The sequence below is a fragment of the Coptis chinensis genome, chromosome 7, assembly GCF_015680905.1.
Source record: "Coptis chinensis isolate HL-2020 chromosome 7, ASM1568090v1, whole genome shotgun sequence".
NCBI lineage: Eukaryota > Viridiplantae > Streptophyta > Magnoliopsida > Ranunculales > Ranunculaceae > Coptis > Coptis chinensis.
This window is the reverse complement of record NC_141462.1, coordinates 13,159,817-13,183,990: the sequence shown is the minus strand read 5'-3', so window position 1 is coordinate 13,183,990 and position 24,174 is coordinate 13,159,817.

Sequence of the window (24,174 nt, the reverse complement as noted above, 5' to 3'; positions counted from 1 at the left end):
ACAAGATCGGAATTTCCTAATTTCATATGGGCTTTGGCCAAAATTTCATTTTCTTAAAAGAGGCACGTGCCATCAACCCTTTAAGCCTATGCGATCGCCCACCTTCCTTTCTTCTTCCTCACAATTTCCAAACCCTAGCCACCACAAGCGACTTGCGCCCACCCCTACTCCACTCGCGGTCGCGACCTCACCCCAACACACCACCATACAATTTTTTTCAAAACCTTCCTCATTTTCAACCCCCATTCCAACTCAAAACCCCAATTTTTTAAATCCCTACTCTAAATGGCTCAAGTTCTTAAAATTGTGCGGGAGCAAAATTTTCAAGACCTCTTCTATTTCGATCTGTTTGAAGTGCACTTCAGGGCTAAGATCAGAAGAAGAGGATGGGAACCCTTGGTTTTGTTGGAAGGTGCGGTTTATTCTCCCTCTCTTACTCTTTCATTTTATACTTACATGCTTAGAGGGGAGGATGACCTCATTACAGTTGTTAAGGATGGCCGCTCAGCTGGAGCTCACCAAAGAGGTGGTGAGTGGAGTTATGGGAATTCCTCGGAAAGCTTATGTTTAGACGGAACAGTCCCCAGATGGAAAGACCATCAATGTGATGATGATAGAGATGCTTCTCGAGGGGGTTAAAAACCCCAAGTCTCACTACGCTTACCAGAGTTCGCTACGAAGGAACATGCTAGCAGTATCTCAGTGGACAGCATACAACCTGCTAGGCTCGACCAAGCCTTCGGATATAGGTAAGGCGATGCTTCAAATTTAATGGATTCTTCAAGAGCAGAAGAATAGCTTCTGCATCATCTCCTTTATCTACGAGCAACTTTGTAAACCGAAGAAGTCAACTGCCCCTCTACTAGTGCTGGTCACCAAAATCATGCAGCACTGGGGGTTCCAAGCCACAAACACCCTAGTGGAGGTCAAGGACGCTACCACAGGTCCTATCTATGCCCACTGCATCTAGAAGTTATGGCTTCCACCTACCGCTAGAGCCGCTGAGCAAGCATGCCTGACGAAGAAGGTGGATTACTTCGCAGAAGATGCCACTCAACAGTTCACTTAGCCCATTGACAGAATTCACTTCCTCCATGGAGGCCAAAGGATTCTGGACTCATATCTCCACCAACTCAGGGAAACTCAGCAGAACATCATAATGGAACAGGAAACTATCCGAGCGGAACAGCATACCCTCAGAGAGGACCAACGATCCTTCCAGCAAGAGTAGCGACATTTTCAGCACAGTGTCACTAGAACACTCCAGAGCATCAGAGACGTGCTCTCACGTAGTGATAGACACGTATGCCAGGCCTCGAGGTCAACAAGGAGAAGGATCTTCTAAACGTCAAGACGAGTCACGCACGGATTCTGACTAGGATTCCTAGTGTCCGTATAGTTGGATCTATTTCTTTTTCACGTGTATGACGTAGTATAAGTTTAATTTTATGCTTAGTATTATCTGCTTGTTTTATTTTGTTTTGTTTTTCTTGTGGAATTTGGTATATGAGTAGAAAGTAAAACATATACATCATGCCAAAATTTTCCATTTTTCTTTCATGTTTTCAAAAATACAAAAACCCAAAAAGATTTTGTAGTAGAATAAATATCCTTAGTATAATCAACCATGTATTTCTCGTTCTATATTAAACAACCCACGCCCCAAACTTATTTGGAGGTGGTGTATTTTCATCATGAAGAACAGAATACAAGCATATCTCCGTTTTTGCTCATGTTTCTATAGTAATCTCTTTCCTTATCTCTTCATACTTTGAGGACAAAGCATAGTTCTATTTGGGGGTGGTATAGTAACATTTTGCAAAAACTATGAATTTTCTATATAGTAGTATATTTCTTCATTTTAAAAAAAAATTGAAAAAGACCAAAAATATTTTTTCGTTTAGTATTAAAAAGTCTTGTTTCCCTTTTCTATGATGAATAAAACGTTTAGAAGTCTTATTATAGCAATAGAGTAAGGACTTGTTCTTCGTACTTAGACTAATATACGTACAATAGTTTCTGCATCTTTTCATGAATGGCATGCATCATCATTTGTTTGTATATAGCAGTGAATTTTCGAAGCCAAGGTTAGAACAATTAAGTTCCATATCCTGTGAGAATCTAGCCAAAAGCCTCATCTGAATGATTATTGAGTGATTACACAAAGGATGTCCAGATAAAAAGACCACACGTCCACTTGCTTGATCACCACGCCATATCCTATGAAGGAATTTAGGCCCTTTTTTTTTTTATCGATATAGCCAAATAAACGTTAAAACCTCAAAAATATAGTTTTCCTCTACTTACCCCTCTTGAGCCTTTACCCTTTCTAAAATCCCTTTTATTCTTCACCAATAATTCCTAACCCATTATGACACACAATAAAAAGCTTACCCAACTGATGAGTTGCGAACTATATGGATATTATAAAAAAAAGAAGAGAAGGCCTTGTACAAAAATAGAACAGTTATTTGCTTCAAAAATAGAAGAAAAGAAAGACCTGTCAAAAAACCAAAACTCCAAAAATCCAAAGGAGTCAAAACAATCATATCTCCCAAAAGTTCAAAATCAAAAGAAGACGATATCAAAAACAAAAATCAAAAGTAAAGTTAGAACTCCCAAATTTCAAAATCATATGGAGTCATAAAGCCAAAGGGCTAAAAGAATGTATCACAATTCAGAAGCAAAAGAACAAAACGAGGTTCTTCTCTGGTTACAAGTATCTTGAAACCAGTTTCTAGACTTATCAAATTTTGTTTTTCCCTTCCTTTTTCTTTCAAAACCATCACCCTTGCCCCGTAACTCCTAATAAAAGACCTATAACTCGATTAGGAATAGGATGGTGTTATAGTAAGTGGCAAGCGTAATCAATCGACCCCAGTTTCTTTAGACGTTGATATTTGCTTGTTACTACTACTTAGAGTTTTGAACTCTTTAAATTGATGCAAAAGCAATCAATGTTCCTTACTCACGATCTTCGTTTCGTAGAGTTTGAATAAGAATTCGAACTAACCTAAAGCTTAGAACAACTAAAAATTAGATGTTACAATAAAGGGAAATTAAAGAGTAAGGTCATAATATAAATGCTAGATTTTTTTTTCCTACTTAAACATTAAGAAAACATTAACGTTGAAAACATTCACTTAATACCGAAATAGAGATTTGAAAAAGAAGGTGGAGAGTTAATCCTCCTCATGTGAAACTATCATTAGCGTTGATTTGAAAAAGGTTTTGATTCTTCCTAGACTCATAGACAAGTCCCTAATGGAAAAATAGATTTGATCCCTAGCATGCATGGCTCACTAAAGAGCTCATACATGCTAGCAAGTGAAACCAAACAATGACTTATCTCTAAGCTCATTGCTTGATTCCTAACTAAACTCTACACCAACTACCATTTTGGGATAGGATGTAGAGTTAGTTGTTCTTCCTAAACCTACCAAACCAACAACAATTTGTTTACCCTCACATGAGTTGGATTAACTCCCCAAAAGGGAAGTTAGCTCATGATCCTTGGGACAAGGATTTATGAACTAAGAAAAACACAAAAGAGAGAGAGAGAGAGAGAGAGAGAGAGAAGAAAGATGAACAACCAAACTCACTTCTATTATTTTCTAAAAGAACAAGTGTTCCTCCATTAAAACTATTACAAGCTTTTTAATCAAATCTAAAAACTCCTTTCTCATTTTCACTAAGGAACTAAAATAATGCCATGTGAGGAAAATAAGTCAAGGGAGTAAATGGAGTGTCCCCCACCCTTGTCTAATTTCTTCTCCATTTGAGAGAAATCTCATTTCCTCCCACGTGAATTATCAAACCACATTAATTTATTTTTATCCACCACATTAAAACAAAGTGACACCTTGCCTTTTTTTTTCACTATTAACACCTAATCTAATTTATTACATGCAAGGTGTCAACTTTGCACCAATAATTTGTTATCTTTGTCTTGACATGCTCCATGATTGATGACTCATCCAATCTTGTGGCCCCGCATAGTGGGTCCATGTGTAGTCGATGTGATCACGGTATTTTGGGCGGTTTTACAACTTCCGCCTATGCGTAGAAGTTTATCGCCCTGATTGTCTGAGCAGCTCTCTTGTCGCATTCGGAGTCCTGGTTCGAGAGGTAGGAGCTTTGGAAGTTTGATGTTTTCGTGGATTTTAGGAGAATTCATATATCGCCGTTCCTCGTGCTTTATTGCGGAGTTTAACCAATATTTCCATGTTTTCTTTGCAAATACCTGCAAAAGTATGAAAACATATTTATTTCATGATTATTAAACACATAATGAACCAAATTTATATGTCTCAATGGGGTTTCATAATACACTTTTGGGTGCTTATCAGACGTCATTATTTGAATATGCGAGGAATATAAGTGTCCGCTGCACTTGAAAGAACGAACCTTTGATAAACGTAAAATAATAGTTTTATCTACGCATAAACAATGAAACTCAAACGCAAGTAAAACTAAAACTATTTTCTGTTCTAGATTGTTTATCAAAGATTTCTACTCTCGAATGTTATAGCAATATAGTGGGAATAGAAGATTCGTTCCACTCCTAGTTCTTTAGAATTCGCGTTTTCCTAAGATTATCAATCTATCCAAAGTTGATGAGAGTTTTACGAAATTTATACTACGATGGAAATTTAACTAACAAGATATGATTTTATACGACTACGGAATACTAAATTGATACTATGATAAGGAATTAGGGGGGATTGATTCCACCTTAACTCAACTTAATCAACTAACAAAGAAATGTCGCATAACAAATTGGTAATTCTAATCCCTAATTATTCATGGCAATCTCTACCAAATAATAACTAGCATGTAAAGCAATCAAACTCATTCTCATGGTGAACTAATTACTTTATAGAATTGAATAGATTATTACGACGATTTCTAGGTTAACAAGATCAAGCTTCATCAAGGCTTCTTCAACCCCCTCTAATGAAGGTTTAGCCTAGAATCATTATACTATCATTTCTCAATGAATTTAAACAAGACATGGTATAAAGATTCTAACTTTGTTTATTTTAATTCAAATGGAAATTTAATCATGCAAGAATTAATTAAAACTAGTAATGACAAATAACTAAATCTATGAATTGAAACTAAAATGATTAATGGAAAATGAAACTAAATTATGAAGAACTAACTAACTTTATTAATCTAATGAAGAAATAACAATTGATTCAATAACTAAATTCAAACATGGTAAGATAAAAAACTAATTAATTTAAAATCTAAATCTAGATCTAAACTATTCTCTAATGGCTACTTGCTACCTAAAGCTAAGAATGCTTAAGAGCTAAGTCTTGTGTCTTGAAATGGAGAAGACCAGATCCACATTTTCGAGCATGGGCCGAGGAGCCATGTTTCGGGCTTAAAAATCGAGCCCAAAACCCAATTTCTTCAGTCCACATAGGCCTTTTCAGCTGGATTTGACTTCTACAGTCATTTCATCCACTTCTGCTCCTCTGATTCCAAGCCGGTCGTTTTGATATAAGGTAGGCCCAATTCCAAGGTCTGAGCCCAAAGATACGGTCTTCGGAAGTTCTGCTAACTTTTATGTAATGTTTCTGCCCGCGTTGACTTTGACTTCTCAGCTTTGACCGGGCTTTACAAAGGCTTTTTCTCCTTGAATCTTAGCCTTTAATCACAGAACTTCTTAGCAACCAACCCTTGCTCCTTTATCTCGCCAAAGTGACACATATCTGTACATAATTGACTTCAATGTCTGAAATACATAAAACACGTAATTAACATTAAGTCTTATTTATTATTCACATAATTGGTCTAAAAATATTATTGTTAAGGGGTTAAAACTACAGTTTTGGGCTCTTATCAAACCACCCCCAAACAGCATTTTGCTTATCCTCAAGCAAATATGAGAAATTAGAATAAGTGACCAAAAATAGAGTTCTAACTACTCTCGTTTCACCAAGTGCGATTGCATTGACCATATGCAACAAGGCCTTAAACCACTAGGAATTTCCTAGTGAACGAGTTATAGCCTCATGAGAGTTTTCCAGTGAAGGTACTGACAAACTTCATCTATACTACAATGACTAAGAAATAAAACTATTGTTTCCTTATTTATGCTCCCAATTGTCTATATATCTCACTAGCAATGAATAAAGAATAATAAAGTCGAAATCTAAGCTAATATATGCATAATAATCAATCATCTACGGATAAACATATATACAATGAGTAATACTATGAAATGCACTAGCAGGTCCGTTTCTGAAAACTCAGAATAGCGTCCTTAAGTAGGTCCTCACATAAATGTCAAGACAAAAGCCACTCTGATTTTTCAGCTCAAGTTTCGCTACTCCAGTGTGCAGTGGGCACACTTTACCTTACAATCTCAATGATACACAAGGAAGCCGGAGTCGATCAAACACATCTGCCACTTATTATCACACTCACCTATTCCTAATTGAGTTAGAGGTCTTTATTAGGTGTTGCGTGGATTAGGAGATGGTTTAAGAAGGAAGGAAATGGATATTCAAAAAGGACAAGTCTAAGATAATAGAGTCTTCATATTATGTAACTAGAGAAAACCTTGTTCTTTACTTTTGCTTCTACACTTTGTTTCCATCTTTAGCCATATTTTTCTTTTTCTTTGGCTTTTGACTCCCTTGATTCTATTTTTAGAGTTCTAACTCTTTATTTTCTTTTATTTGTTTATTTTTTTTTATTTGGATGGAAACTTTCTTTTCTTATTTGAAACGACTAACAATTTCTTGATTTCAAAGGTCTTTCTCTTTCCTATTCTTCATCTCTATTCTCAGACTCATTCAAAGAATGGGTAGGCTGATTTTTATTTTTATTTTGTTTTGTAAACGGTTAAAGGATTTACGGTTTATGAAAGGCTAAAGAAAGGCTCAGAGGGGCGACTAGCAGAAAATAATTTCATAAGGGTTGAATTTCTGGCTATATCGATCCAAAGAGGGCCTAAATTCTCGGTTAGGATATGGTATATTGATCAAGCAAGTGGACGTGTGATTTCTTTATCCGGATTTTACTTCTCCCTTATGTCATTTCTCAAATGTTTCACTCATATAAGGCTTTAGGCTATATTCTCACAGGATTTGTAGAATAAGTACTCTAGCCTAGATTTCAGAAACTTACTGCTAACAATCATAGATACTCATGTAATATATTTATAGATAGATGCAAAGATTATTACCTACATAATAACCTAAGTTTCTAAAAACTATTCTAATACAAAAGCTACATGAGACTTCTAGATTATTGAGAGCATAAAGAAAGAAAACAATACCAATATTCCTAAGTGTATAGCATAAAATTTTTATTTATATATTTGAATTTTTGAAATTTTTTATGTTTTACTAGAAAACAAGTGCATATTAAACATATCTATATCTAACAGATGCCTTAATTACACGTGTTTCTATCCCCCCCCCCCAAACAAGAAGCATGCTTTGTCCTCAAAGTATTTAAATAAAAAGGGTAGAGAAATACCATGAAAATGCGTGAAATTCTAGCACATCTGCAAAACAAGGTTAAAACATACTAATATAGAAAAATAAAAACAGACGCAACTCTATAGGAGTTCCACCCGTTATGGGGTTAACAAGAATCAAATTGCTTGGGACATAAGCGGACACTAACTGAAACTAAAAACTTACCTTATCTCCCTTTTAATCATCATCCTCCTCATCTGCTATAAAGAAATGAGGTTCATTCGCATCCTGCGACGCCATGGTGATTTGCCAGGCTTCATGCCATTTATCATCTACAATCGCTAACCTGTTTAGCGCCACTTAGTCGAATGGGGTGTAGGGGGCAACCCAATGAGGTTGCACCTGCCATCCCGACCAAGTCATAGCACGGAAAGATCGAATAATACAATTGGTGGGTCTCACAATGTTGACCCCAACCCAATCTGTGAAACGGGCACAAAAGACAGGGAAGAAACATAGCATAATACGGCAAACTAAAACAGGCATAAGAAGGTACTTATACATCATACTCTGAGCTCGTGCTAAACTAGACATTAATGTCTTGGGAAGGTCATATAGTAGGTCCCTCAGCTAGAGCAAGGAAAACATCGCAAGTGGCGTCATTCGCAGAAGAAAAATGCCACTCCCCTAATATGTTTAGCATGATAAAGAACATGACCGTGCCCACATTAAGGGACAAGCTACCAAGGGCTACGTTATATGTCCCTTGGTCCTCTACACGAAAAATGCCATCCCAATAATTCTCAGGAAAAAGCTCATAGTTGTAGGCATATAAATTATCCACTATGTAGGCCCATGGGTCTTGAATTTCAGCAGGCATAGGAAGGTCAACAACAAAAGCCAACAAGAACTTGGTTATTTCCATTGGTTCATCATCAATGTTGATGGAGAACACGTGTTCTCCGTCCATCCGATAAAAGAATTTGCAATGGTCATAAAAATACGAGGTAAGTGCAGGAGAATAAAGTTCATCAAAACTTACCATTGAAGATTGTCATCCTGCTTGTATGATTATTTCGCGAAACCACACACCATAGGTGTCACTTTGGAACAAGTCTTAAAAAGATTGTTCTGGTATTATACGAGGGGATGTCATCACCAAACTACTCTTTAGAACAGCTGCAAACGATCTTGGAACAACCCATAAAAATTCAGAATTTTTCGTGCCTAAGGAGGTCAGGGCACGGGGTGCGTTCACTTTTAGTCTTGGTAGGGTGCGTGTCTTTCAGGGAAATTTTCTTTTACAAGGTGTTTTGAAGCAAGTAGCTCTTAACTGAGAAGCGCTTGGAAAGCTCGAAAGCGCTGCTTGAGTCTTTGAAGTGAAGAAGAAAAATAAGGAAAAATTATGAGTGAAAGGTGAGAGATGAAAGTGAGAGATGTGAGTTTTGTGTGGAGAATGAATAAAGTTTATATAGGTTTTGAGTTTCTAAAATAAATCGAGAAGTTGCTGATAAGCACCCAAAAGTGTATTATGAAACCCCATTGAGACATATAAATTTGGTTAATTATGTGTTTAATAATCATGAAATAAATATGTTTTCATACTTTTGCAGGTATTTGCAGTAAACATGGAAATATTGGTTAAACCTGAAATAAAGCACGAGGAACGTATAGATATCTGAATTCTCCCAAATCCCACGAAGCATCAAACTTCCAAAGCTCCTACCTCTCGAACCAGGACTCCGAATGCGACACGAGAGATGCTCAGACAATCAGGGCGATGAACTCTATGCATAGGCGGGAAATTGTAACACTGCCCAAAATACCGGACCGCCACTGGACTGCACATGGACCCACTATGCGGGGCCACAAGATTGGATGAGTCATCAATCATGGAGCATGTCAAGATAAAGATAACAAATTATTGGTGCAAAATTGACACCTTGTATGTAATAAATTAGATTAGGTGTTAATAGTGAAAAAAGGCAAGGTGTCACTTTGTTTTAATGTGGTGGATAAAAATTCATTAATGTGGTTTGATAATTCATGTGGGAGGAAATGAGATTTCTCTCAAATGGAGAAGAAATTAGACAAGGGTGGGGGACACCCCATTTACTCCCTTGACTTATTTTCCTCACATGGCATTATTTTAGTTCCTTAGTGAAAGAAATGTAAAGTGAGTTTTTAGTTTTTATTAGAAAGCTTGTAATAGTTTTAATGGAGGAACACTTGTTTCTTCTAGAAAATAAATAGAAGTGAGTTTGATTGTTCATCTTTCTCCTCTCTCTCTCTCTCCCTCTTTTGTGTTTTTCTTAGTTTATAAATCCTTGTCCCAAGGATCATGAGCTAACTTCCCTTTTGGAGAGTTAATCCAACTCATGTGAGGGTAAACCAATTGTTGTTGGTTTGGTAGGTTTAGGAAGAACAACTAACTCTACATCCTATCCCAAAATGGTAGTTGGTGTAGAGTTTAGTTAGGAATCAAGCAATGAGCTTAGAGATAAGTCATTGTTTGGTTTCACTTGCTAGCATGTATGAGCTCTTTAGTGAGCCATGCATGCTAGGGATCAAATCTATTTTTCCGTTAGGGACTTGTCTATGAGTCTAGGAAGAATCAAAACATTTTTCAAATCAACACTAATGATAATTTCACATGAGGAGGATTAACTCTCTACCTTCTCTTTCAAATCTCTATTTCGGTATTAAGTGAATGTTTTCAACGTTAATGTTTTCTTAATGTTTATGTAGGAAGGAAAAATCTAGCATTTATATTATGACCTTACTCCTTAGTTTCCCTTAATTGTAAATTCCAATTTGTAGTTGTTCTAAGCTTTAGTTTAGTTCGAATCTTTATTCCAACTCTACGAAACGAAGATCGTGAGTAAGGAACCTTGAGTGCTTTTTGCATCAATTCTTAGAGATCAAAACTCTAAGTAGTAGTAAATAGCATATATCAAATAAATTATTTGCTGTTCTAAAGCCATAGAACTTGTGCTAAAGATCGAAGTTGCATCAAGGGGGAACCCCCATTCTCTTCCTTCCTTTCCTTTTCGTTCGTTTACGTTTTTTTGTTGTTTTTTCGTATTTTTGCCTCGCGATAGACCTGTAATCTTAAAAAAAATTCGTTCCACTTTCAGGTACCAAAAGTTAGGACTGGAAAGATAAATACAGACGATTATAAGACTTCTGAGAAAATTTGAAAGTAGTCTGAATTACTAGACACGCAGCGTCTTGTGGTGTGTAATCACGCCACAAGATGTGTGACCAGCGTCATGAAAGTGATTTTTCTTTTTTGCTGCTCCTGTTCAACCACCAGCATCTCCAGATCTACCTTGATCCATTTACAGGCCTAAATATCTAGTCTTGTACCTGAAAAATTCTATAATCCTTTGGGATTAATCGCGTCGACGTATTGAAACGTTTGTTTCAGGGCTTATTTGCCGGAAGCTCTGAGGTTCCAATTTTCAAGATATTATTGTAATTTTTTTATCTTTTTCTGCATGTATGCCATGTATATAGTATTAGGAAATATTTATGGATTATTATTTAAGTTTTAGCCTTGAATTATGTATGAATCAAGTTCCGATACCGGTAAATATTTATATACGATTACACGGACATGAATTGCATATGAATGTATATTTACATATTAATGGAATCTTGTATTGCATGGGTATATGTCTTTCACATTATAAATGTTTCTTGTTACATGTTTGATATTTCTCGATATCGCATTAACGGTCTTGTCTAATAAGTCGATTTTGTCAAGAAAGAGGAGAACATTCCAACGAGGGTTAAAATCTGAGTTGGGTAAGTTGTTTCTAAACCCTACGGGGTAAAGCTGCTCTCTATAGGACATTCGCAATCTCAATGAGTATTGTTGAAATCGATTTATTATGCAATACAAGTGTCGTATTTTAGTTTAGGTATAATACTTTGCGTGTTTAGTTTTGTCGTCTATTTTGCGTATGTATACTGTATTCGTATCCTAATGTATGTAGATACGTATGAGTGATTCAAATTAAGCCAATTCTGTTGTTGATATCGTTTACGTAATATCGATTTACAAATTAAGCGCACATATATCATTACATTGATGTATATTTGCACATGCGTATGGAAATATTTATCGATGACACAAGCTTGCCTATTCATATAGCTATACGTATGAGTAGAGTATCTTCACATGCTACTGCACTTAGTATTGTATGAGTAGATCGTATTTGCATGTTTGTATTTTAACCCTTGCATAAATCTTTAAAAAAAAATAATAAAAATAATAATAAATAAATTAAATTAAATTAAAATTAATACCACCTTTGCATAAATTTTAATTCCATAAATCTTAAATCATATTCCAATGGTGTCTAGGAAACTTGAAAGATTGAGGTTACTTAATTAGAACCGTGCTTGCACGGAAAGCCTCCATCATATCTCTCTTGTGACCTGGCCGTTGGTTTATGCACACGTATTCCTAACTTCCCTGCTACGTTAGCAGCAGCTTAGGCATATGTTGTTCAACCCTAATGCTTAAGATAATAATAAAATTCGAGTCCTCATAATTCCTTCTGTAAGTAAGATCTAATTTTATGCTTGCATGAGATTAAGGTCTGGTTCCACTAAAGAAATTGAACATACCTATCGTCGAAAAAAATACGATAAGCAATTGCTTAAGTTCTCACATAAAAATTGTTCTTCTTCTGCTAATTACCTTCATCACAATCCTTCGTCGCCATCAAATTTTGTCATTATGGCCGACGATCCTCCACCAGCAGAGAAGCCCCTCTCGGACTTCTATACTGCATTACAGGAAGGACCTTCTTCCTACATCAAACTTGAGGACATTGTCGGTGATTTTCGTATCCCACCAAACGTTTTCAGTTTGTTACCAATATATCATGGTTTGGAGCACGAAAAACCGCACAATCATCTTCGTGAGGCTTCAACAAGTGGCAACAACATTTCATCATCCAGCCAGATCTCTAAGGAACAACTCTGCTTCCTCGATTTGTTTCCATTCACTTTAGCGGAAAAAGCGTCAATCGGCTAGCGGGACAACAATCACAATCCATAGACACATGGAATAAACTAGTTCGGGGCTTTCATGCTTCAGTTTTACACTCGAGAAAAAAAACCGAAATGCTTGAAGAAAATTCAATTCTTTCATCAAAATCCTCATGAATCCTTTTGACGAAGCATGGAGTCGCTTTTTTCGATCTTCGTTAGAATGTCCTCATCACCAACTGGAAAAAGCTGTCCTTGTTTGTTCATTCTTTAATGGTTTTTCTGATCATCAAAAAGAAACTCTTGATATAATGAACGGCGGTTGCTTCATGGACAAAGGAGCTACAAAAGCTTATACTTTTCTTGAAAAACAAGCGAAAAAGGTACACATTTTGGGGTAACACCGAGATCGTCTCGGTCATCAAAGGACAATGTTACAAAGGCCACATCTATTTTTGAGGTAAAACCCGATCCGAAATAAAAAATTTGATAGAATCCCTAACTAAAAAAGTAGATGCCCTTGCAGTTCAAGTAAACGATCAACTACCAAAACCAGTCATGAACGTTGACACCGCTCCTTGTGTCCTTTGTCTTAGTCCTGATCATCCTGATGCATATTGTCCCTTGTTATATGTTTCCCCTACTCAACAAGCGGAGGAGGCATGTGCATTCAACATTCCCAATGCACCGTGGAGACAACATCCAATTTCGGCGTCAAAATAACCAACAAATGGGGGGCTCCTCCCGGTTTCGCTTAATCAACACATTCGACCTACCAATAATTTTATTCCATACCAAAACAGTTCGAGACATTAGCGATTCTTATACCAATAATTTTATTCCATACCAAAATTGTTTCACTTCCTATACCAAAAAGCAGTTTCGAGACATTAGCGATTCTTAGGACACTTGGGTTTCTATAGGAGATTTATTCAAAATTTCTCAAAGGTTGCTAGACCTTTAACCAATCTCCCCGCTTTAAAGATGCCGTTTTTATTTCATTTTTTGGTTTCAGGTTGCAAACAAGCCTTTGAGATATTAAAACCGCGATTAACTACGGCTCCCATAATTCAACCACTGATTGGTCTAAACCTTTCGAATTAATGTGTGTGACGAAATGTACTATGCTATAGAGAGCAACATACTAGGGCAACGCAGCTAAGAAGATAAGCCGGTTGTCATTTACTATGTTAAAAGTAAAACCCTTAATGAAGCTCAACGTAACTATACCACCACCGAGAAAGAGTTTTCGCCGTTGTATATGCATTAGATAAGTTCGTCGATCCTTACCTAGTGGGTTCTCCAACTATTGTCTACACTTGACCGATCATGCGCGCACGCCTATCTAGCCGAAAAAGATAAAAAAAGATGCAAAACAAAGGTTGATCCGATAGATTCTCCTTTTGCAAGAGTTTACTCTTGAAATTAGAGATAAAAAAGGTGGCGAAAATGTGGTTGCGGACCATTTATCAAGACTTGTCGCTGATGATGTTGATCGCTTCACGATCTTGAACCTATCGTGATTCCTTTCCGGATGAACACTTGTACTCTATTTTTTCGTCCCCTTGGTACGCAGACATAGTAAATTACTTAGTTAACGAGGAAGTTTCCTTTATCTTGGTCTCGTAATGACCGGAAAAAGTTTTTATCCATCGCGGAAATTCTATTTCGGGATGATCCCTACCTTTTCAAGTATTGTTCGAGGACCAACTAATCCGCTTGCGTTGCATTCCCGACCGGGAACACAACGATGTGTTATCCTACGCCATGAACAATCTTGTGGTGGTCATTTTAGTGGTAAGAAAACTGCGCCAAGGTTCTACAATGTGGTTTTATTGGCCAACACTGTTTAGAGATGCACATGAGCATTGCAAAGCATGCAATCGCCCGCCAGCTTAGGTCGCATTACTCAACGCAATATGATGCCCTTAAATCCCATTCTAATTGTGGAAATCTTTTATGTATGGGGCATCGACTTCATGGGTCCATTTCCAAATTCGCATGGCTTCAGATACATACTTGTAGCAGTTGACTATGTGTCAAAATGGATTGAGGCATTGGCATGTCGTGTTAACGATCATAAAACGGTCGTTTTGTTTGTAAAAGAAAATATTTTCTCTCGATTTGGTGTTCCAAAAGCTATAATTAGTGACGGGGGAAAACATTTCGCAATAAAATTTTTGAATCATTAGTAAAGAAATATGGAGTCACGCACAAAGTGGCAACTCCGTATCATCCTCAAACCAGTGGTCAAGTAGAAGTCTCTAATCGAGAAAAAAAATCCATTTTGGAAAAAACTGTCAATCCATCTAGGAAAAACTGGTGTCTATGATTATCTGATGCCTTGTGGGCATACAGAACAGCTTTTAAGACACCTATAGGGATGTCTCCGTATCGCCTCGTTTTTGGAAAACCTTGTCATCTGCCGGTTGAACTTGAGCACCGTGCTCTATGGGCCATCAAAAGCCTCAATTATAACACTAACGTGGCAGGAGAAAAGAGAAAATTACTGTTAAATGAGCTTGAGGAAATTCGGAATGATGCCTATGATCTCTCGAAATCCTATAAAGCCAACATGAAAAGAGTGCATGACAAGCACATATTGCGAAAAGAGTTCAAAGTCGGTCAAAAAGTTTTGATGTACAACTCAAGATTACACATTTTTCCAGGAAAATTAAAAACTCAATGGTCCGGTCCTTTCACCGTCTCTTCTGTCACCCCTTATGGGACTATCTCGTGAAAAACGTAAATGATTGTTGCCGAATTTCAAGTAAATGGCCAGTGCCTTAAACATTATCATGAGTTGCGCTCTCCAGATGTCGAAGAGACTCTTCTAAATGATCCAGTCTACACAGACTAATAGATTCGCTAGTGTACTTCTTTCCATGTATTTAAACAGGAAAAGTATGCCATTAAGGTAGCCGGGCCCTCTTCTATTTTCTTTTCTAAAAATCCCTAGAGTGTGTGGTTGCAAGCGCCGGAACCTTAGTCCACAAAACTCTATTTCAGAACTGAGTATAAATGTCTTCTGATAATCGAGCAAACGTGCCTCCAGGAAAACAATGGGTACCAAACATTTCAACTCCTTCTTTCTCCTCCCTTTTCTATTCTCTTCCTCGCGAACTCCAACTCATCATTTGGTCCAAATCTCACCCATCTCGAATTGGTAATGGTCGTAGTACTTTTGCTCGAAAGCGACGAGCAAAAAGGATGGGGTGGTGTATGAACATCAAACTCCTTTTCGTCGTGTCTTGATCTTTTATCCGAGATGAGCGGTATAAGGTATATTATTGTTTGACACCAGCTCAACAGATAAACTTCGCGTCGCCTCCGTTGCTCCCACAGGTTGGGATTCGTCTTGAGGATCTGACGTTAAAAGACTCACATTCGTCTTGAGGATCTGACGTTAAAAGACTCACATTCGTCTTGAGGATCTGACATAAAAAGACTCAACATGTATATACTCGTTTTGTTTTATTAGCACCCAGAATGGTGCCCAAAGAAAGTCGTGATATGCACCATCGAATTTCCTAGTTAAATGCGGGCAATGGATTCCACCATGCCAACCCCGATCGGTTTTTTCTATGTGATGGACTGTTTTAGGCGGTTTGAGGCTATACCATATGTACTAAGGGTAATATTATTATTAGACAATTGCACATTGGTCAAGGATGGTACCGCCCCGAACCCTAGGCCCCAAAACATAAAGGATAAGCCACAACCGGGCTGGATTGGGTCTCGCCGAGAGCCGACATGAAAGTTGCCCGAAAGTTAATTTTGTTGTGATGTGTTGTTTTATTTGGATTTCCGGTGTTGTTGACACGTTCTTCTCGACTTGTACATTTGTATATAAAAGTGTAGATAAATAAAAACCAAAGATTGTTCAAAAAAAAAAAAAAAAATGTTTGAATGTGATTTTTTTTTCATATTCTAGTGGATGGCATTTTTAATACTGATCGTTTCGATATCTTATCCGTTCAATTTGGAGTTGAAACGAATCGAATTTCCACGTTTGAAATTTCGGAACATTTCGGGACATAAGAGGAATTTTTGTAATTCATTTGTACTTGGGCCAAAATTTTGACCCGACCCAAAAACCAAAGATCCGGGTACAAAGCCCACACGCGGGGCACCCACGCGTCCACCCCCCTCACTTCTTCTTCCACAAAAATCGGATCTTGGTCCCCCCACAATCCACTCGCGCGCGCGGCATACCAGCAGTGAATTCGACCCGCGCACGCGGGCCAAACTCCACCAAACTCAACCCCCTTCCTCCAGCACCACCTCTTCCACCTCCTCTTGCTATTTGCACCATCAAAAGTTAATTTACACCGCGCTATGGCAGCACGAAGAAGAATTACAGTTGAGAGAAATTTCACAAATCTCTATAATTCGGGATGTTTCACCCATTTTTCGATGAGGAAATTGCTAGTAGAGAGTGGGAATATCTATTGCATCGAATCCCAGCTCAATATTCCAAAGAATTGGTGTTGAAATTTTATAACAATGGAGGTTTCCGGGGTGACGAATTTTGGATTACGGCGGATGGGTTGGAACGTGAACTCACGCTGGAGTTGATTTCGAATACCGCGCAGATTCCGATTAACTCTGATAGCCCGACCCTGTTATTGTCAGAGTATCCGACCACGAGGGATTTGATGTTTGACACGCTTCGAGGGGAGTACAACACCGCTCGAACCGTGTGGTACCAAAGATTCATTCGACGTAACCAATTAGCCGTCACTCATCGGTCGGGGCGCATAACGTCATTGGAACTTCAAAGACGCCTAACGTGAACAAGACTTTCTTGCACTGCTGTGGATCCTACGGGGAGAGGAAGCACACTTTCTGTATGGTCCATTTCCGGGCCATATTCTTACGAAGCGTCAAACAGGTGACTCCTCTTGTGTACTTGTTACTTTCGGCTTATGCTTAACTTAGGGTTCGATCTGCTACTCCTTTCATTGAAACAAGATCTTTCGAGAATTTTGGAATTTTTGAGACTTGTGTTTTTAGACCATTGGACCCAAGAGCTAGAGATGACATTGAGCATGATAACGTACCTCCTCCTCCTCCTTCACCACCAGACTGTTTTAATGAAGATACCATGCGCCGAATCAATACTCCTATGGATGCCTTGAGGAACATGAATTCTAGTATGCGCAGGATGTTTCTTCGCCAGGAAGAGATGATTACTTCCCAGAATGAATTCCAGCAAGAAATGAGAAATCGCCAAGGCCAATTCGGATAATGATGATGGCAAATCATCAGAAGCAATTCAAAGATTCGGTTGCTCGATCTATAGGCTACATTCCGGACCGGTCATTTCGGCTGAAGTTCGTCGCCGTGGCGAAGGCGTAGAAACCCGGGTTCATCTTACGCTAACCCGAGGATTCACGAGAGTTGTTTATTTCCTTTGGTTTAGAAATGACTATGTCATTTATTTCCCTTATGCATTGCATTTTTATTTTTTAGCGATAAATTATTATATATCGGTTGATTTCTCATAATTTTGTATCTCCAGACGGTTTGAATGAGAAATTATTTATGTTATCTTAATATACTACTTTCAAAAATATGAGTTTGCTCCTTGATTCATTGGGCCTACTCTCAAAGCCCAACGGTCGAACCCAACGGATTTGATCGATCCAAACGGTCGATGCCCAACGGTCGGAAATCAAGTTATAAATACAACTCTCTTTCCCTTTCCACTTTACTCATTCCCTTCTCTCACTCTTCACACATTCTTCTTCACAAATTTTCAATTTCTTGAACATAATGAAAAAATAGAGCGATGGGAAAAGGAGCAACGCTGAATGGGCTATCACATTAATTGTGATAACAGGTGTTTATCATTATTCTCTTGTCACTCATGCACAACATGATCCGTAACATCTAGATCTATGTAACGTTTTTTTTTTTTTTTTTTTTTTTATTAGTATTGTATGTGTTAAATAATTCTCACACATTTTATGCAGGTTCACATTATTAAATGGAGAAGTTTCAGTATTAAATATTTCTGTATATTAGTTGTCTTTTCCTCTCTAATATATATATATATATATATATAATATATAATAATAATAATAATAATAAAATAATAATAAAATAAGTAAATAAATAAACAAACCATAACAAAGAAAGGCCATCCAAAACTCACCAAAATAATTAATTGATACACATAGTGTTCAGAGAAAATCGCAAGACGCTTACAAGGTACACATAACACTTGTCACACATGCATTTCGATTATTCTATCCATATTCTATTACCGAAGTTATGATCATCATTTCTGAAATTACGTGTAAGTTTAACTACCCTGTGAAACTTCCCTCCGTATTTTCTAAACATTAAACCATCTCATTAATTGTATTTGGATATCTGACATGACAAAGACTTACTATGGATCCCCTATGATGCTGTTCATAATCACATGGGTCATTAAATACATTTGGACTCCAGATTGGTATAGCCTCATAGATTGCCTATAAATCTCTTCTTTTTAAGCCATTCTTATTCATACAATTTTCACTATCCTTCCCTCAGTAATGGCTCAACCAAGAAAAATAACGGCAGAGAAAGACTACCTAAAAACTTTCGAAGACGGCCAGTTTTCTCCTTATTTTGACACCGAAATCATACGTCGCCGATGGACGCCCCTTCTATATCATTCAGCAGCTGGTTATTCCCGAGAATTGGTTTTGATGTTCTACCAATTTAGCGGATATGAAGATGGAAAATTCTACTTTAATGCCTATGGACAACGATTGGAATTGAATAAGGAAATGATCTTCGACATACTTCAAATCCCAATAAAAACACAGGAGTCCCTTGTTCAAGAGTCATCATTCGATTCCGCAAAAACTTTACTGCGAGCTACCATATCTCATGGCGACGTCGAAAATACACATCACATGGTTCTTCAACGCTTTTTGAAACATAATCAACGTGTTGTGCTCCACTGGTTGGGACATAATGTGGTAGGTACATCACACCAATCAGAAGTCACAAAGCCTCAACTTCACCTACTTTGGATTTTGCAAACTCAAAGAGATAACTTTTGTCTAATCCAACACCTCTGGAACGTAATCACCAAGAAAACAAGAAGGTCAGCACCTCTACCCACTTTGGTAACGCAGATTATGATGCGTTGGGGTTATCCAATAATTTCTCCAGAGACACCCCTTCAAAGAGCATATATAAAGGTACTTCAAACAGACTACTCCGTTAGTTTTTGGACCCCTAATATTCTGATAGATGAGCGAGAACACCCCAAGCTCAAATTGACCATTTATTTGATGAAAATGCCATCTTTGAATATTATTAATCCCATGGAAGGCATTAAACTTCTTCATCGGGGTTTGAGGGAACTACGCTCGTCAGAATATCATCATCACAACTCTTCAGATTTCCAAGATTGTCAAGCAACGATGATGTTGAGCAGGGAGGAGATCTTGGAAAATCATTCTCATTTTTGCAAAATCACGCTCTCCTAATGGAAAATCAAACCTACTCTCTGCCAAGGGGAGGGGACATTCAGATGCATTTCGGCCAACAAATAGAAGACCTAAACAGGTTTGGTGCAAAATATGCATCTCCAAGAGCAATATAAGAATCCATGATATTACTAAGTCAATAAGTATATAATCATATATGTTATTACATTTTTTTCGATCTTACTATGTATTTTGTCTTATCTTTTTGTCTTCTTTTGTATGCAATGCTTAATAGGATTGTCATCATTTCCATTGTGACTAATATAATTTTAACATGTGCTACTGTGAGGGTCTATTTTCTTACATACTCATTTTTCCATCCGGTTTTTCAGTATCGTTACCCATTTCTTTACTTCATCCACCATGGCATCTTCATCAAACATTGCATCTTCATCATCCATGGTACCTCCCAAACTCATTCCTGAGCAATCCTTTCAGTCTATGATGGATTCCAATGCATATGGCCATCTCTTCCATGATTACATCACAAACATTGGGTGGTCTTCCCCTAATTCTTCAACGACCAAACTTATTCTCCGAAGTTTGGGTCGGATACTTTTATGCTAATATGGATGACACACCAGCATTCAACCATGCGCATGGTTTCTACTTAGACGGGTTCACAATCCGAAGTTGGTGACACACCTCATATCTTTTCGAACAACAACTTGCCCTATCTTTGGACCTTCCATACCACTTAACCCGCTGATCTTGGCAAGTACATCTATCATAATTCTTACCATTCCTTTCGATTGGCAAGCGTTTGGCGACTCTTATGGTGATGGTCTTGAGTTCAAACGAGAAGGAGATGGCCATGTGCCATGGCGTAACATCACCATTCCATTAGCAAGCATGACAATGAACATGGGGACTGCAATGTTATTTGTACTCCTAAACATTATGGGAGATTGGCATTTTTCTACCGCCAATGAGGTCGCTTCGCGTTGTATTATTGATTCGCACTAGCTCGTGGTCATGCATTATTTAACATTTTAGGTTGTGTTATCTCCACTGAAATGAGCTCGCGACTTTCGGGACAAGTATATACTTTTACACCACCGCTTGCCGAATCATGAAGACACATTTCCCACGGTTTGCGGCTACTTTTCATGGCGGGTCAAGGTGGATTCCATGTGCCCAAAGAAACAGAATCATTCGCTCATTGAGGTTTCATTAATGGAAGGCGTCCGCTCGATACACGAGGCATGTTCGATGTTACCCAAAGGACTAAAAGATGAAACCAATTTGAGGGAATCGGGAGACAAAGAATGGGCAGAAATTTGGCGACTATTATCTATTGGTAGCGATGCTAAGGAAATGCATTTCCTTAAAGAGGACGCCTTGACCTTCACGTCCTTTGGATGGTAAACTTGAGTTTGCCATTGTACATATATCTAGCTAAACCTTATGTTTGGTGTGCTATTGTTTTTCATGTTTCAGTATGCTATGGTTCATTATTTTGTGTGCTATGTATCGGTGTGCTATGTTTAGTGTGCTATTGAACATTTTCTTGTTCTTTTCCGAATAATATATTATGATCTCCAACCCTCTCTTTCCAAAGACAATCTAGCCCTAATTTTGCTCACGGTTCTCGGTACTTTCTCTCTTTAATTATTAATCCTTCGAGGACTAAGCATCATTCTCGTTTGGGGGTGCTTTAAACCTCAGTAGCAAAAAATTAGGCAACTTGTAGCCTATATATAGTTTTATTTTCAGATTAATAATTGTACTTAGTGACAAAGTCTTGTTTCCTTTTCAATGATGAAAATTGTCTAGAAATCTCACATTAGTATCGAATTAGGATTTGTTTTAAGAAACTTTAAATAATATGCATGCAATAGTTTATACATCTTTTCATGAATATTCATGTAATCGAGTATCATCGATTGTACATGGCAAGTAAGTTTCGGAACCAACGGTTAGTTACTTAAACTATAAATCTGTGAGAATCTAACCAAAACCTTGACATTAGTGATTTGTGTGTGATAACACGAGGAGTAGTTTTTCGATTAGAGAAATCACGCGTTTACTTACTTGATCACCACCAACCCTAAAGAGAATTTAGGCCTTCTTTGGATCGACATAGCTAAAAATTCTTACTGTTACAAATTTTACCGCTAGTCACTCCATCGAACCGTTCATCAAACCTTTCACTTTCACCAAAAATTCCTTACCCATTTATTAAACCAAATAAAAGAACCTACCTAAGTGATGAGTATGAGAAATATGATGAAATGTGGAAAGAATAAAGAGAAAGACTTGTCCCAAATAAAAAGTCGGTTACTTGCTTGAGGAAAGAAAAATAGAATCATGTTTTTAAGCCATCTAAATATATATATATATATATATATATATATATATATATATATATATATATATATATATATATATAATAATATATATAATAATAAATCCATTAGAGGCTTAAGAACAAGGTTATAAAGCTCGGTTAGAAGAAGGAAAGAAAACAAAGATTTCTCTAGTGTAAATATATGAAGTCCCTATTCTCTCATACTCGTAAATTTTGATTATCCATTTCCATTTTCTTGTACACTATCCACTTAAGCCCCCACAATACCTAATAAAGACCTCTAGCTCAATTAGGAGTAGGGTGGTGTGATAATAAGTAGTAGACGTGATTGATCGACATCGGCTCCTCTGACTGTCATTGAGATGTGTTGAAACGTGTGCCCACTACACACTGGAGTTAACAAAACCTGAGTGGAAAATTTTGAGTGAATTTGTGTTTCAACACATACCTGCGAGAACCCATTTAGGTACACTCTCCAATTAAGGGATCCAGAAACAACCCTGCTAGTATATTTCAATGAAAAGTTCACTGCATGAATAATCATATGTAGATGTTTTAATTATTGAATACATATTAACTTGAGTTTCAAAGAAATCAATCCTCGTTCCCTGCTAAAGAGATGTATGGATATCTGAGATTAATTTAGGAAACGAAGTTTCACATCGAAGTCGTTGTAGTATAAATGAAGTTTGTGAGTATCTTTTCTGAAAAACTCTCACAAGGCTATAACTCGTCCACTAGGGAATTCCTAATGGTTTAAGGCCTTGTTGCATATGGTCAATGCAACCGCACTCTGCGAAACGAGAATTAGTTTAGGACTACACATTTTTTGGCCACTTATCTTTTTTAGTGTCTCTTCTTTGCTTGAGGACAAGCAAAGTGTTGTTTGGGGGTAATGTGATAAGCACCCAAAAGTGTATTATGAAACCCCATTGAGACATATAAATTTGGTTAATTATGTGTTTAATAATCATGAAATAAATATGTTTTCATACTTTTGCGGTATTTGGTAAACATGGAAATATTGGTTAAACTGAAATAAAGCACGAGGAGGAACAGATATATCTGAATTCTCCCAAATCCACGAAGCATCAAACTTCCAAAGCTCCTACCTCTCGAACCCGGGACTCGAATGCGACCACGAGAGATGCTTTCGGACAATCGTAGGCGATGAAACTCTACGCGATAGGCAGGAAATTGTAACATGCGCCCAAAATACGGGACGCCATCGACTGCACATGGACCCACTATATGGGGGCCACAAGATTGGATGAGTCATCAATCATGGAGCATGTTAAGACAAAGATAACAAATTATTGGTGCAAAGTTGACACCTTGCATGTAATAAATTAGATTAGGTGTTAATAGTGAAAAAAAGCAAGGTGTCACTTTGTTTTAATGTGGTGGATAAAAATTCATTAATGTGGTTTGATAATTCACGTGGGAGGAAATGAGATTTCTCTCAAATAGAGAAGAAATTAGACAAGGGTGGGGGACACCCCATTTACTCCCTTGACTTATTTTCCTCACATGGCATTATTTTAGTTCCTTAGTGAAAGAAATGTAAAGTGAGTTTTTAGTTTTTATTAGAAAGCTTGTAATAGTTTTAATGGAGGAACACTTGTTTCTTCTAGAAAATAAATAGAAGTGAGTTTGATTGTTCATCTTTCTCCTCTCTCTCTCTCCATCTTTTGTGTTTTTCTTAGTTTATAAATCCTTGTCCCAAGGATCATGAGCTAACTTCCCTTTTGGGGAGTTAATCCAACTCATGTGAGGGTAAACCAATTGTTGTTGGTTTGGTAGGTTTAGGAAGAACAACTAACTCTACATCTTATCCCAAAATGGTAGTTGGTGTAGAGTTTAGTTAGGAATCAAGCAATGAGCTTAGAGATAAGTCATTGTTTGGTTTCACTTGCTAGCA